The sequence below is a fragment of the Oncorhynchus gorbuscha genome, unplaced genomic scaffold (genome assembly GCF_021184085.1).
Source record: "Oncorhynchus gorbuscha isolate QuinsamMale2020 ecotype Even-year unplaced genomic scaffold, OgorEven_v1.0 Un_scaffold_50:::fragment_2:::debris, whole genome shotgun sequence".
In the NCBI taxonomy this organism is placed as follows: Eukaryota; Metazoa; Chordata; class Actinopteri; order Salmoniformes; family Salmonidae; genus Oncorhynchus; species Oncorhynchus gorbuscha.
The window spans coordinates 81578-92209 of NW_025745331.1; the positions used below are offsets into that span (position 1 = coordinate 81578).

Here is a 10632-nt window from a genome sequence, read left to right on the forward strand (position 1 = left end):
TGCAGTTTTCTTCACAAGAACATCAATACTTATTTTCATGAAACCACTAAACTTGGCACCCATGCAGGGATCCATTCAGGTGCGAGAGACACTTCTGCAAGTAGTGGTAAAAATAAAAGTGTTAAACCTTCTCTCTTATATTTTTTGAAACCTGTAGATCTTTAGACATCCTTTCAACTAGGATGTCCTCCTGTGCACAGATGACAAAGTCACACCAGCTACAACCTGTGAGAAGAATTTGACCTTGCACCTGCCAGTAGTAAGCATGAAATCTCTTCAACTTCAGCTCTCCATTCTGTATCTTCAGGTAAAGGCAGTCAACATAACTTTGTACATTTGGGCACTTGACCTCTAAGAGTCCAAAGTGTGGTCTCACACTGGGATCAAATATGATCTCATCTGGAGAAGATCCTAACCACGGAGCATCTGGGTGCACTACGAAGCCACATGGAAAGAAGTTAACATTCTTCAGTGTGCAGTACTCCTGTACAGCCACTGGCTCCATGGCTAGCCCCTCTTCATCTCCACACCAGATCCCTTGAACATCCGCTCAGCTCGGCGGTCCGCTGAGGTCTCTCCCCGGACATGGCAAACCTCTCGGAAACGAGAGGATGTTATTCTCATTTTCCTGAGCTGATGCCATTCCGGGCTGCTGCTCTGCTCCCTTGTAGCAACCTCGACTTTGTGTGACATCTCGTAGGTTGTCTCTAATGCCTTGACCTGGAACTGCCCCTGATGGCTAAGGATGTAAGCACACTGGGAAGACTGAAGCCTGTTGCCATCTAACAGAAGTATTAGTGGAGAAGGGGCATCGGCAATTTTCACAATTTCACGGGTCTTTGGCTGTGGAAGTTGATAGGACAGCACACTGCCAGCTTGCACTGGCCCAAAGGAGGACTCAACCAGGGGCACATCAGCTGACATTTCCATTGTTGTCACAAGAGGGGAAGTAAGTGGAGAAAAGTTGGCATATGTTTCTGAGACGTGGAGAAGGTCCATGTCAGGCATATATCCATGGAGTGCTTTGTAGAGACAACTTCTGCAAAACATTTTAAAACATTAATATCAGGTTGGAGAGATTACTATGACACAGACTCATAGTAGACACAGACTTTTCCACAAACAGCACAAGCCCAAAAGTTGAAATAAAATGGATTAAAATATACAGATTTATAGATTTTTTTAAAATCACAAAAATGTTTTCAAAATGTTTCCATTTTAGGAACCTCCAACTTACCTTATTCCATCAGCACACGAGTTAGTAAGTTTACGGAACTCTATCCCATCAACCGGACCTGGCTTCACACAATAATTAACAAGGATTTACTGTTACATAGGCTAAATACTTTTCAGGTGCATTTTTTTAATGGATATTGATAGACTCACAAGTGTTCTTGGCTCGTGCCAACGCTGTTCTGTGTCTGTGCAGCTGTGAACTGGTGGTGCAGCAGGAATGTTTAGTTGAGAGTAGTGCGCTGTCTGGTAAAGAAGGGCCACCAGATGATTGCACACAGCACTTCCTGCAACACAGGAGCAGTGGCGTCTTTAACACCATCTGTGAAGATAAGTGTGATGAAAGACTGAAGTGAGAAACAATAATGATGCGGCCCATAAATAACAATAAACAGCAGTATCTGGTCTTCTTAACTAGGGGCTCATTTAACTATACAGGAATACAGTGTGTCTCAGTAACACAATTACCAAACACTGCATCAACAGATCTTTACCAAATAACCTGTGGGCAATTCTAAATTGGGATTGGGACCCATCATTAATATCTATCTATTGATAAGATTAAACGTTGACACTGTCTCCAACACATTTTGACAATGATGACAGTGTCCCACAGGAGATGTTTAACAAGGTCCCTAGTAGCCATCACTCTTCCTCATGGACCTGTGACAGGCAGCCCTCACGGTAATCTCCCCTGTCAAGCTGGAGTCAAGGAGGCTGATTTAACAATTCGATGTACACGTTCTCAGGTAGATATATGGTTGTCGCTAGCTAACGTTATATCTGTCACTGACTTGGTAACGTTATTCACCTACATACTTATCTAAGTAGCTTCCTATATACATATTGAACCCCTTTTAATTATTGCTAGCTGGAGTCAAGGAGGCTGATTTAACAATTCGATGTACACGATAAATATTAATTTGAGGCAAGTCCTGAAGACAACTAGTAAAAAACTGCGACACAGTGGTAGTAATGTTATATCGTCGATAACAACAAGACTGACGCCGGTTTGAAGTGTGTTTATAACGTCCGATATAAAGGCTATTTTCTAGTTGCAGAAAGAGAGCAGTAGGGTGCAAAGGCAGTTCGCCAGTTACAGCAGCGGGTCCGCTGAACGATAACGAAGAGGTAGGTGAGATAACGCTGACCAGGGTGATAAGATGAAGAAGCGTACTTCATGAGTTGTAACCGAAAAACAACTGGCATTTGGAAAGTTTGAGGTGAGGGAGAAAGTGTGGTGAAACAAGTATTGTATCTTGCTATATAGTACTGTAGCTGGATCGAATTATCCGTTAGTTAGCCAGAGAAATGTTGAGCAACATTAGCAAACTTAGCTGATCAAATAATTGAGTTTATTGTTTGAAACTTAGCTGGCTAATAAAGCCAGACAGCGAGCTAACGTTAGTTCCCTAACCAATTCGCTATAGTATTAATTGGTAACGTTATACGACTTCTTTGCCATTCCTCAACTTACTGGACCCTGACAATCTGTGAAATGTTAACTAGCTAACGAACTAACTAACTACTATCTGTGAACTAATGTTTTCCCTCGACAGTATTTGGTTAATTTTCAGAATGAGAGAATTAGGTGAAAATGAGGCGTTGCTTGTTAAACAAGTGGATTCAGCGTTCAAGTGTGGCTGGAGCTGGGCCTGGCTTATGCTGGATGCTAATAGAGGTGAAAGAAACGCCACACACTTTCCCTCTCAGTGGATAAAAAGAGGTATGCCAGGTGTACTCTCTGCCTGAAAGAGATCAATTGTGCCAACAAAGGGTATCATGCTCTGCTGCACATTGTAGAACAGATGTCCACAGGCAGATGACAGCCCACTTGGAATTTGCCAAAATGCACCTAAAGGACTCCCAGACCATGAGAAACAAGTCTCTGTTCTGATGAAACCAAGATTGAACTCTTTGGATGGAATGTCAAGCGTCACGTCTGTAGGAAAGCTAAACATCCACTGTGGCTCAGTCGCTGGGGATGAACCTTCCTCTACAGTTTTCTAGGAAAATGTCCCACACATACCGGAAGGCTGCCAGGTGGTTCGTTGCCTCTCTGAACACTCTGTTCCTCTTGTCATCAAGCCTCAGGTAGCGACAGATATCCTTATATCTTCTGACCGACCTGGTGGCCTTATACATTGGATCCACAAATAGCTCCTGTGGAGACATCCCACCTTTTTTCCATGCCAATAAAGGCCTTTAGTACCTCTTTTGTTGACCTCTTGCCACTCTGTCCCTTTTGCTGTTACTATTATTTGTCCTTCTAAATGTGTACTCTTTAGGACCTCCTCAATGCCGTTGTCACTAATGAACAGTTCTCAGGCAATTTTTGGTGACATAACTGTTGACCCTGGAGCAGGCCCTGGGCAGCTCCTCAGGATGTTATGGCTTCTGGTCCTGCCTTTATTGGGGGGGTTCAGTCCAGTAAGACCCTGTTTTACTCAGTCTATTTGACTGGTTTTCACTCTGAGGAGTCCTCCACATCTGTAGAATCATCTAGGACAGCTGGACTACCAGGTGCAACTCCAACTAGACCCACAGGCACATACAGTTGAAGTCGGAAGTTTCCATACACTTACACGGAACCCAAACCGGCCGCGCAAGTGCGTGCGTGCGCAAATTGATTTTGTCCCCCCAACACCACACGCGATCACAAAACACAGGTTCAAATATCAAAGCAAACTCTGAACCAACTATATTATTTTGGGGGCGGAATGCTGTTTTTAGCTCCTTTTCTTGCCTGCATTTTCCAGTGACCCTGTTGAAATGTATTTTGATTCTTCTGATTTCACCGCAATTGAGGAGTGACTCCATTATTGAGGAGTGACTCCATTATGCCAATAATATACATGATGGCAGGCTGATTACTGTAATTATCCAGTCTCTTTCACCTTACAACCAAACCACTCTGGTATGAGATATAAACAATGCAATTTACTGAATAAAAGCCCATGAAATAAGAAACTGTAATATTATACAACTTAAAATAAACAATACTTTATGCTTTTCGAAACGGCATGGATTAACAGACACCACCTACTAAAACAGAAGTTGGTCGCCCTTGTATTATTGAGGCACACAGGGAAGGAGGAGAAGGTAGCATGGGCAATACTACCACCTTGTCCAGGAGCTGCTCTTGGACCCTGCCCGACATCACCGATACTTCCGGATGAGTGCAGAAGAGATGGAGACTCTTCTGTTTTTTGTTGGCACAGACCTCACCAAGCAGACGACCAACTACAGGACCCCAATAGAGCCTAAGCAAAGACTAGCTGTCACTCTAAGGTTAGTTATTGGAAAAGGTTGTATTGTGTAAGCAGGTGCATGGATGTAAAGAAACTCCAGCAAGCTTGTGATCATGATGCTCCACAGATGTATGCCTTTGTTCCATTACATCTAGGAAGCAGATTACCAGTTATAGTGTCTTCATTATACTCAAGGTACGTAAGACACACTGTTCTTTGTTTAGTCTTTTACTTATTATTATTCAAGGTGACAAATAGTCACAACATGGCATGGTGCACCTGTTGTAGGTGATATTAACAGTCCCATAAAGGCGTGGTTTACCTGTTGTAGGTGACATTAACAGTCACATCAAGGCATGGTGAACATGTAGGTGACATTAACAGTCACATCAAGGCATGGTGAACATGTAGGTGACATTAACAGTCACATCAAGGCATGTGAACAGTGAACATGCCTCCTCCTCTGAGGTAACACCAGAAGGGATTGGCTTCCTGACAAATGCAAGCAGCTCTTCATCCACATCTTGATAGTTGACTTTCTGTTTTCTTTTTCTTGGCTGACAGTCTTGAGCTGTGCCTGTAGTGGTTGGTCTTGACTGTTGTTCAGGTATCTGAAGCACAGGGTCATGGCTCAGGGACACCATGTCGTCTTCAGCGTCATCGAGTTCCATAGGTTGTGGCTGAGGCGAATCAGCATTTTCAAGGCTGAGGTTGCCTCTCCTCTTGAGCTGAAAAAAAGGTATTTGGCATCTGGAGACTCTATTTGCAGCCTGGCCTTCACCTATCGTCTTGGATTCGAGACAGTGTCACAGTGCATTATGGAGACCTGTGAGGCCATAGAGAGGAAGATGCTGGCGATCCATCTGCCACGACCCACTGAGGAAGCCTGGAGATAAACTTCTCAAGAGTTTCATGAAAAATGGGACTTTCCCAATTGTTTGGGATCGATTGATGGAAAACATATCATGATAACCAAACAACCAAACTCAGGGAGATGTTTTTTTATTATAAGGGAACCTTCTCTGTGGTGTTACTCGCCCTTGTGGATGCCAATTACCTCTTCACAGCTATTCAAGTGGGGGATTTTGGGAGAAAGAGTGACGGAGAAGTCTATGCCAACTCTCCACTTGGAAGGGCAATGGCATCAAAAACCCTGCAGGTGCCCCAAGATACCTTTCTGCTTGGGGGTGAAGATTTAGGAAATATACCATACACAATGGTGGGGGACGCTGCCTTCCCACTAAAGCCCTACCTGATGAGGCCATATGCCTGGCATAACATCAGCTGTGAGAAAGAAATCTTCAACTATCGTCTCTGTCGAGCTAGAATGACAGCAGAGAAGGCATTCGGGATCCTTGCGGTCAGATGGAGGATCCTCTACCAAAAAATAAAACTACTGCCAAGCAAGGTTGATATCCTAGTGGTTGCAATGTGCATCCTCCACAACTTCCTCACAAGGCCTTGCGATGTGGAAATGTGGCTACAGCAGGGTGGGGCAGGTGTGAGGCAAGGCATGAGAGGCATAGCCATCCAGGCCAACAGAGCAGGTCGGGAGGCAGTTTCTGTCAGAGAAAAGTTGACTAAATATTTAACCTCTGTGGAAGGCAGAATTGACTTTCAGGACAGAATGGTTGTAGCTAGGCCTACTTAGATGCACTGTGTGAGTGTGTGTGTGTAGTTTATCAACATGAGACAGTAAGTTCAACTTTGATATCTTCATTTGTTTTGTGTATTCATTATACACTTTAAAACTATTGTACAATTCCACCATTTCTGTATTATAAAAGCATACAGCACACATGGCATTTACATTCAGCTAACGCTAGCTAGTTTGTTTTATAAGGATGAACATTGGGTTGTTATACTTTACCTGAAATGTGCATGGTCTTTGCAATCTCTCTCCATAACGCATTTTTATTAGTTGGATCCTTGTAGAATTTTTAAGACGAGTCATATAAAAGTGAGTACTTCTCTACTTCGATGAAAAATCTCTCCTCGTCCATCTTTCAAGCACCCAAGTTGGCTTTTGTTTACAGGAAGTAGGGGACGTATGTTTGTTGTGAGATCCAATGAATTATTGGGAGGTCGGAACTTCCAGACTTGATATGGCGGTTAGCAACCAATTTAAGGTGAATTTCGCCACCAACTGGACTGGAGTTTGTACCTTGCAGTTCGTCTTTCAGTCACCCACGTGGGTATAACCCATGAGGAGATGGCACGTGGGTACCTGCTTCTATAAACCAATGAGGAGATTGGAGAGGCAGGACTTTCAGCATGATCTGCAACAGCAATAGAAAGGAGTTCTATTTTAGCCCTTGGCAACTCAGACGCTCAGTGCTCGCGCAGGAGACGTGTCCGGTCTGGTCAGCATGTTAGGTTGGAGTCATTAAAACTTGTTTTTCAACCACTCCACAAATTTCTTGTTAACAAACTATCTTTTTGGCAAGTCAGTTAGGACATCTACTTTGTACATGCCACAAGTAATTGTTTCAACAATTGTTTACAGACAGATTATTTCACTTAATTTACTGTATCACAATTCCAGTGGGTCAGAAGTTTACATACACTAAGTTGACTGTGCCTTTAAACAGCTTGGAAAATTCCCGAAAATGATGTCATGGCTTTAGAAGCGTCTGATAGGCTAATTGACATCATTTGAGTCTATTGGAGGTGTACTTGTGGATGGATTTCAAGGCCTACCTTCAAACTCAGTGCCTCTTTGCTTGACATCATGGGAAAATCTAAAGAAATCAGCCAAGATCTCAGAAAAAATTGTAGACCTCCACAAGTCTGGTTCATCCTTTGGAGCAATTTCCAAATGCCCGAAGGTACCACATTCATCTGTACAAATAATAGTACGCAAGTATTAACACCATGGGACCACGCAGACGTCATACCGCTCAGGAAGGATAAGCGGTGTCTCCTAGAGATGAACGTAATTTAGTGCGAAAAGTGCAAATCAATCCCAGAACAACAGCAAAATACCTTGTAAAGATGCTGGAGGAAACATGTACAAAAGTATCTATGTCCACAGTAAATATAATAATGACCATCGTTATGTTTGGAGGAAAAAGGGGGAGGCTTGCAAGCCGAAGAATATCATCCCTACCGTGAAGCACAGGGGTGGCATCATCCTGTTGTGGGGGTGTTTTGCTGCGAGGAGGGACTGGTGCACTTCACAAAATAGATGGCATCATGAGGTAGGACAATTATGTGGATATATTGAAGCAACATCTCAAGACATCAGTCAGGAAGTTAAAGCTTAGGGACTTCCAAGTGGACAATGACCCCACGCATACTTCCAATTCCAAATTTGTGGACAGAACTGAAAAAGCATGTGCGAGCAAGGAGGCCTACAAACCTGACTCAGTTACATCAGCTCTGTAAGGAGGAATGGGCCAAAATTCACCCAACTTATTGTGGGAAGCTTGTGGAAGCCTACCCAAAACATTTGACCCAAGTTAAACAATTTAAAGGCAATGCTGCCAAATACTAATTGAGTGTATGTAAACTTCTGACCCACTGGGAATGTGATGAAAACTGAAATAAATAATTCTCTATTATTCTGACATTTCACATTCTTATAATAAAGTGGTGATCCTAACTGACCTAAGACAGGGAATTTTACTAGGATTAAATGTCAGGAATTGTGAAAAACTGAGTTTAAATGTATTTGCCTAAGTTGTATGTAAGCTTCCGACTTCAACTGTAGTCTGTGTCATCTGAATTGGATACCTCAGATTGGCATCTGTAAAACCATTTTGGTTGTATATCTGGCAACATTCTTATGAGCCTCCTAATGAAACTCTTATTACTCAATTAGTTAAGAAGGAGAAATGAAAACTGTGATTAATGAACATTAAAAACAAGATATTTAATAAATATTATATTAATTACTTGGATTTTATTTTTGTAGCAAAAAAGAAAGGTCAATTTGACGACACAATGCAGTGAATTCCTTGGGAAATACATACGGGTCATATTTGACCTTACATTTGAAAACTTGGGGTAGTGATGCAAAAACTATTTTTACTTAAAAAATAAGAAATTAAAAAACAAAACTAGGATGTTAGAACATTAAAGACACATTATTTAAGGATTTCCTGGAATATTAGATGATGACATTTTGGGGGGGGTTAATACAGCAAATAAAAACATTAGGAAGGGTAATTTTGACCAGCATTGCATCCAAGGGTTTTTAAGATGTTTTTTTCCCAAGTGCAATATTTAGATGTGTGTGCTCATAAGTGTTGCATTATAAAGGCTGTCATGGCTAACTGTAATATTAGTGTATTGTTTTTTTCTTGAGACTTGAGTGTCATTTGCAGTAAAGTCATGGTAACAAATAACATTGGACTGCTTTCTTTATATATTTTTTTAGCTTTGAGTTACTGTAGTTTCACATTAAACAGTTTTTATTTAACACACAGAGAATGACAATGTAGATCATATTCTTTGTTGTTTAATTAGTTCAAACCTGCACTTCTCCCTAGCTGTAACATCTCTCGTTTTTTGAAGGAAACCAAGGCGCAGCGTGGTGGGCGTACATCGTATCTTTATTGATGACACCAAACAAAATAACAAAGTCAAAAAAACGAAAACGCACAGTTCTGTCAGGCTACAGAAACTAAACAGAAAACAAGATCCCACAACCTAATGATGGGAAAAAGGGCTGCCTAAGTATGATCCCCATTCAGAGTACATTTACATTTACATTTAAGTCATTTAGCAGACGCTCTTATCCAGAGCGACTTACAAATTGGTGCATTCACCTTATGACATCCAGTGGAACAACCACTTTACAATAGTGCATCTAAGTATTTTAAGGGGGGGGGGGGTGAGAAGGATTACTTTATCCTATCCTAGGTATTCCTTAAAGAGGTGGGGTTTCAGGTGTCTCCGGAAGGTGGTGATTGACTCCGCTGTCCTGGCGTCGTGATGGAGTTTGTTCCACCATTGGGGGGGCCAGAGCAGCGAACAGTTTTGACTGGGCTGAGCGGGAACTGTACTTCCTCAGTGGTAGGGAGGCGAGCAGGCCAGAGGTGGATGAACGCAGTGCCCTTGTTTGGGTGTAGGGCCTGATCAGAGCCTGGAGGTACTGAGGTGCCGTTCCCCTCACAGCTCCGTAGGCAAGCACCATGGTCTTGTAGCGGATGCGAGCTTCAACTGGAAGCCAGTGGAGAGAGCGGGGTGACGTGAGAGAACTTGGGAAGGTTGAACACCAGACAGGTTGCAGCGTTCTGGATGAGTTGTAGGGGTTTAATGGCACAGGCAGGGAGCCCAGCCAACAGCGAGTTGCAGTAATCCAGACGGGAGATGACAAGTGCCTGGATTAGGACCTGCGCCGCTTCCTGTGTGAGGCAGGGTCGTACTCTGCGGATGTTGTAGAGCGTGAACCTACAGGAACGGGCCACCGCCTTGATGTTAGTTGAGAATGACAGGGTGTTGTCCAGGATCACGCCAAGGTTCTTAGCGCTCTAGGAGGAGGACACAATGGAGTTGTCAACCGTGATGGCGAGATCATGGAACGGGCAGTCCTTCCCCGGGAGGAAGAGCAGCTCCGTCTTGCCGAGGTTCCGCTTGAGGTGGTGATCCGTCATCCACACTGATATGTCTGCCAGACATGCAGAGATGCGATTCGCCACCTGGTCATCAGAAGGGGGAAAGGAGAAGATTAATTGTGTGTCGTCTGCATAGCAATGATAGGAGAGACCATGTGAGGTTATGACAGAGCCAAGTGACTTGGTGTATAGCGAGAATAGGAGAGGGCCTAGAACAGAGCCCTGTGGGACACCAGTGGTGAGAGAGCGTGGTGAGGAGACAGATTCTCGCCACGCCACCTGGTAGGAGCGACCTGTCAGGTAGGACGCAATCCAAGCGTGGGCCGCGCCGGAGATGCCCAACTCGGAGAGGGTGGAGAGGAGGATCTGATGGTTCACAGTATCGAAGGCAGCCGATAGGTCTAGAAGGATGAGAGCAGAGGAGAGAGAGTTAGCTTTAGCAGTGCGGAGCGCCTCCATGATACAGAGAAGAGCAGTCTCAGTTGAATGACTAGTCTTGAAACCTGACTGATTTGGATCAAGAAGGTCATTCTGAGAGAGATAGCGGGAGAGCTGGCCAAGGACGGCACGTTCAAGAGTTTTGGAGA

The 10632-nt window shown here is 43.5% G+C and overlaps 2 long non-coding RNA genes across 2 annotated transcripts; one reads left to right on the plus strand and one right to left on the minus strand.

The window, feature by feature from the left end:
- Nucleotides 1-534: 534 nt before the first annotated feature.
- Nucleotides 535-6482, minus strand: LOC124018402. Its single transcript, XR_006835617.1, has 4 exons — nt 6355-6482; nt 1387-1555; nt 1238-1299; nt 535-1039 (listed from the first exon to the last, which is right to left on the minus strand). It is a non-coding gene; the product is annotated as an uncharacterized LOC124018402 (long non-coding RNA).
- Nucleotides 1897-2456, plus strand: LOC124018403. The gene is made up of 2 exons (XR_006835618.1): nt 1897-1982; nt 2289-2456. It is a non-coding gene; the product is annotated as an uncharacterized LOC124018403 (long non-coding RNA).
- Nucleotides 6483-10632: the final 4150 nt, after the last annotated feature.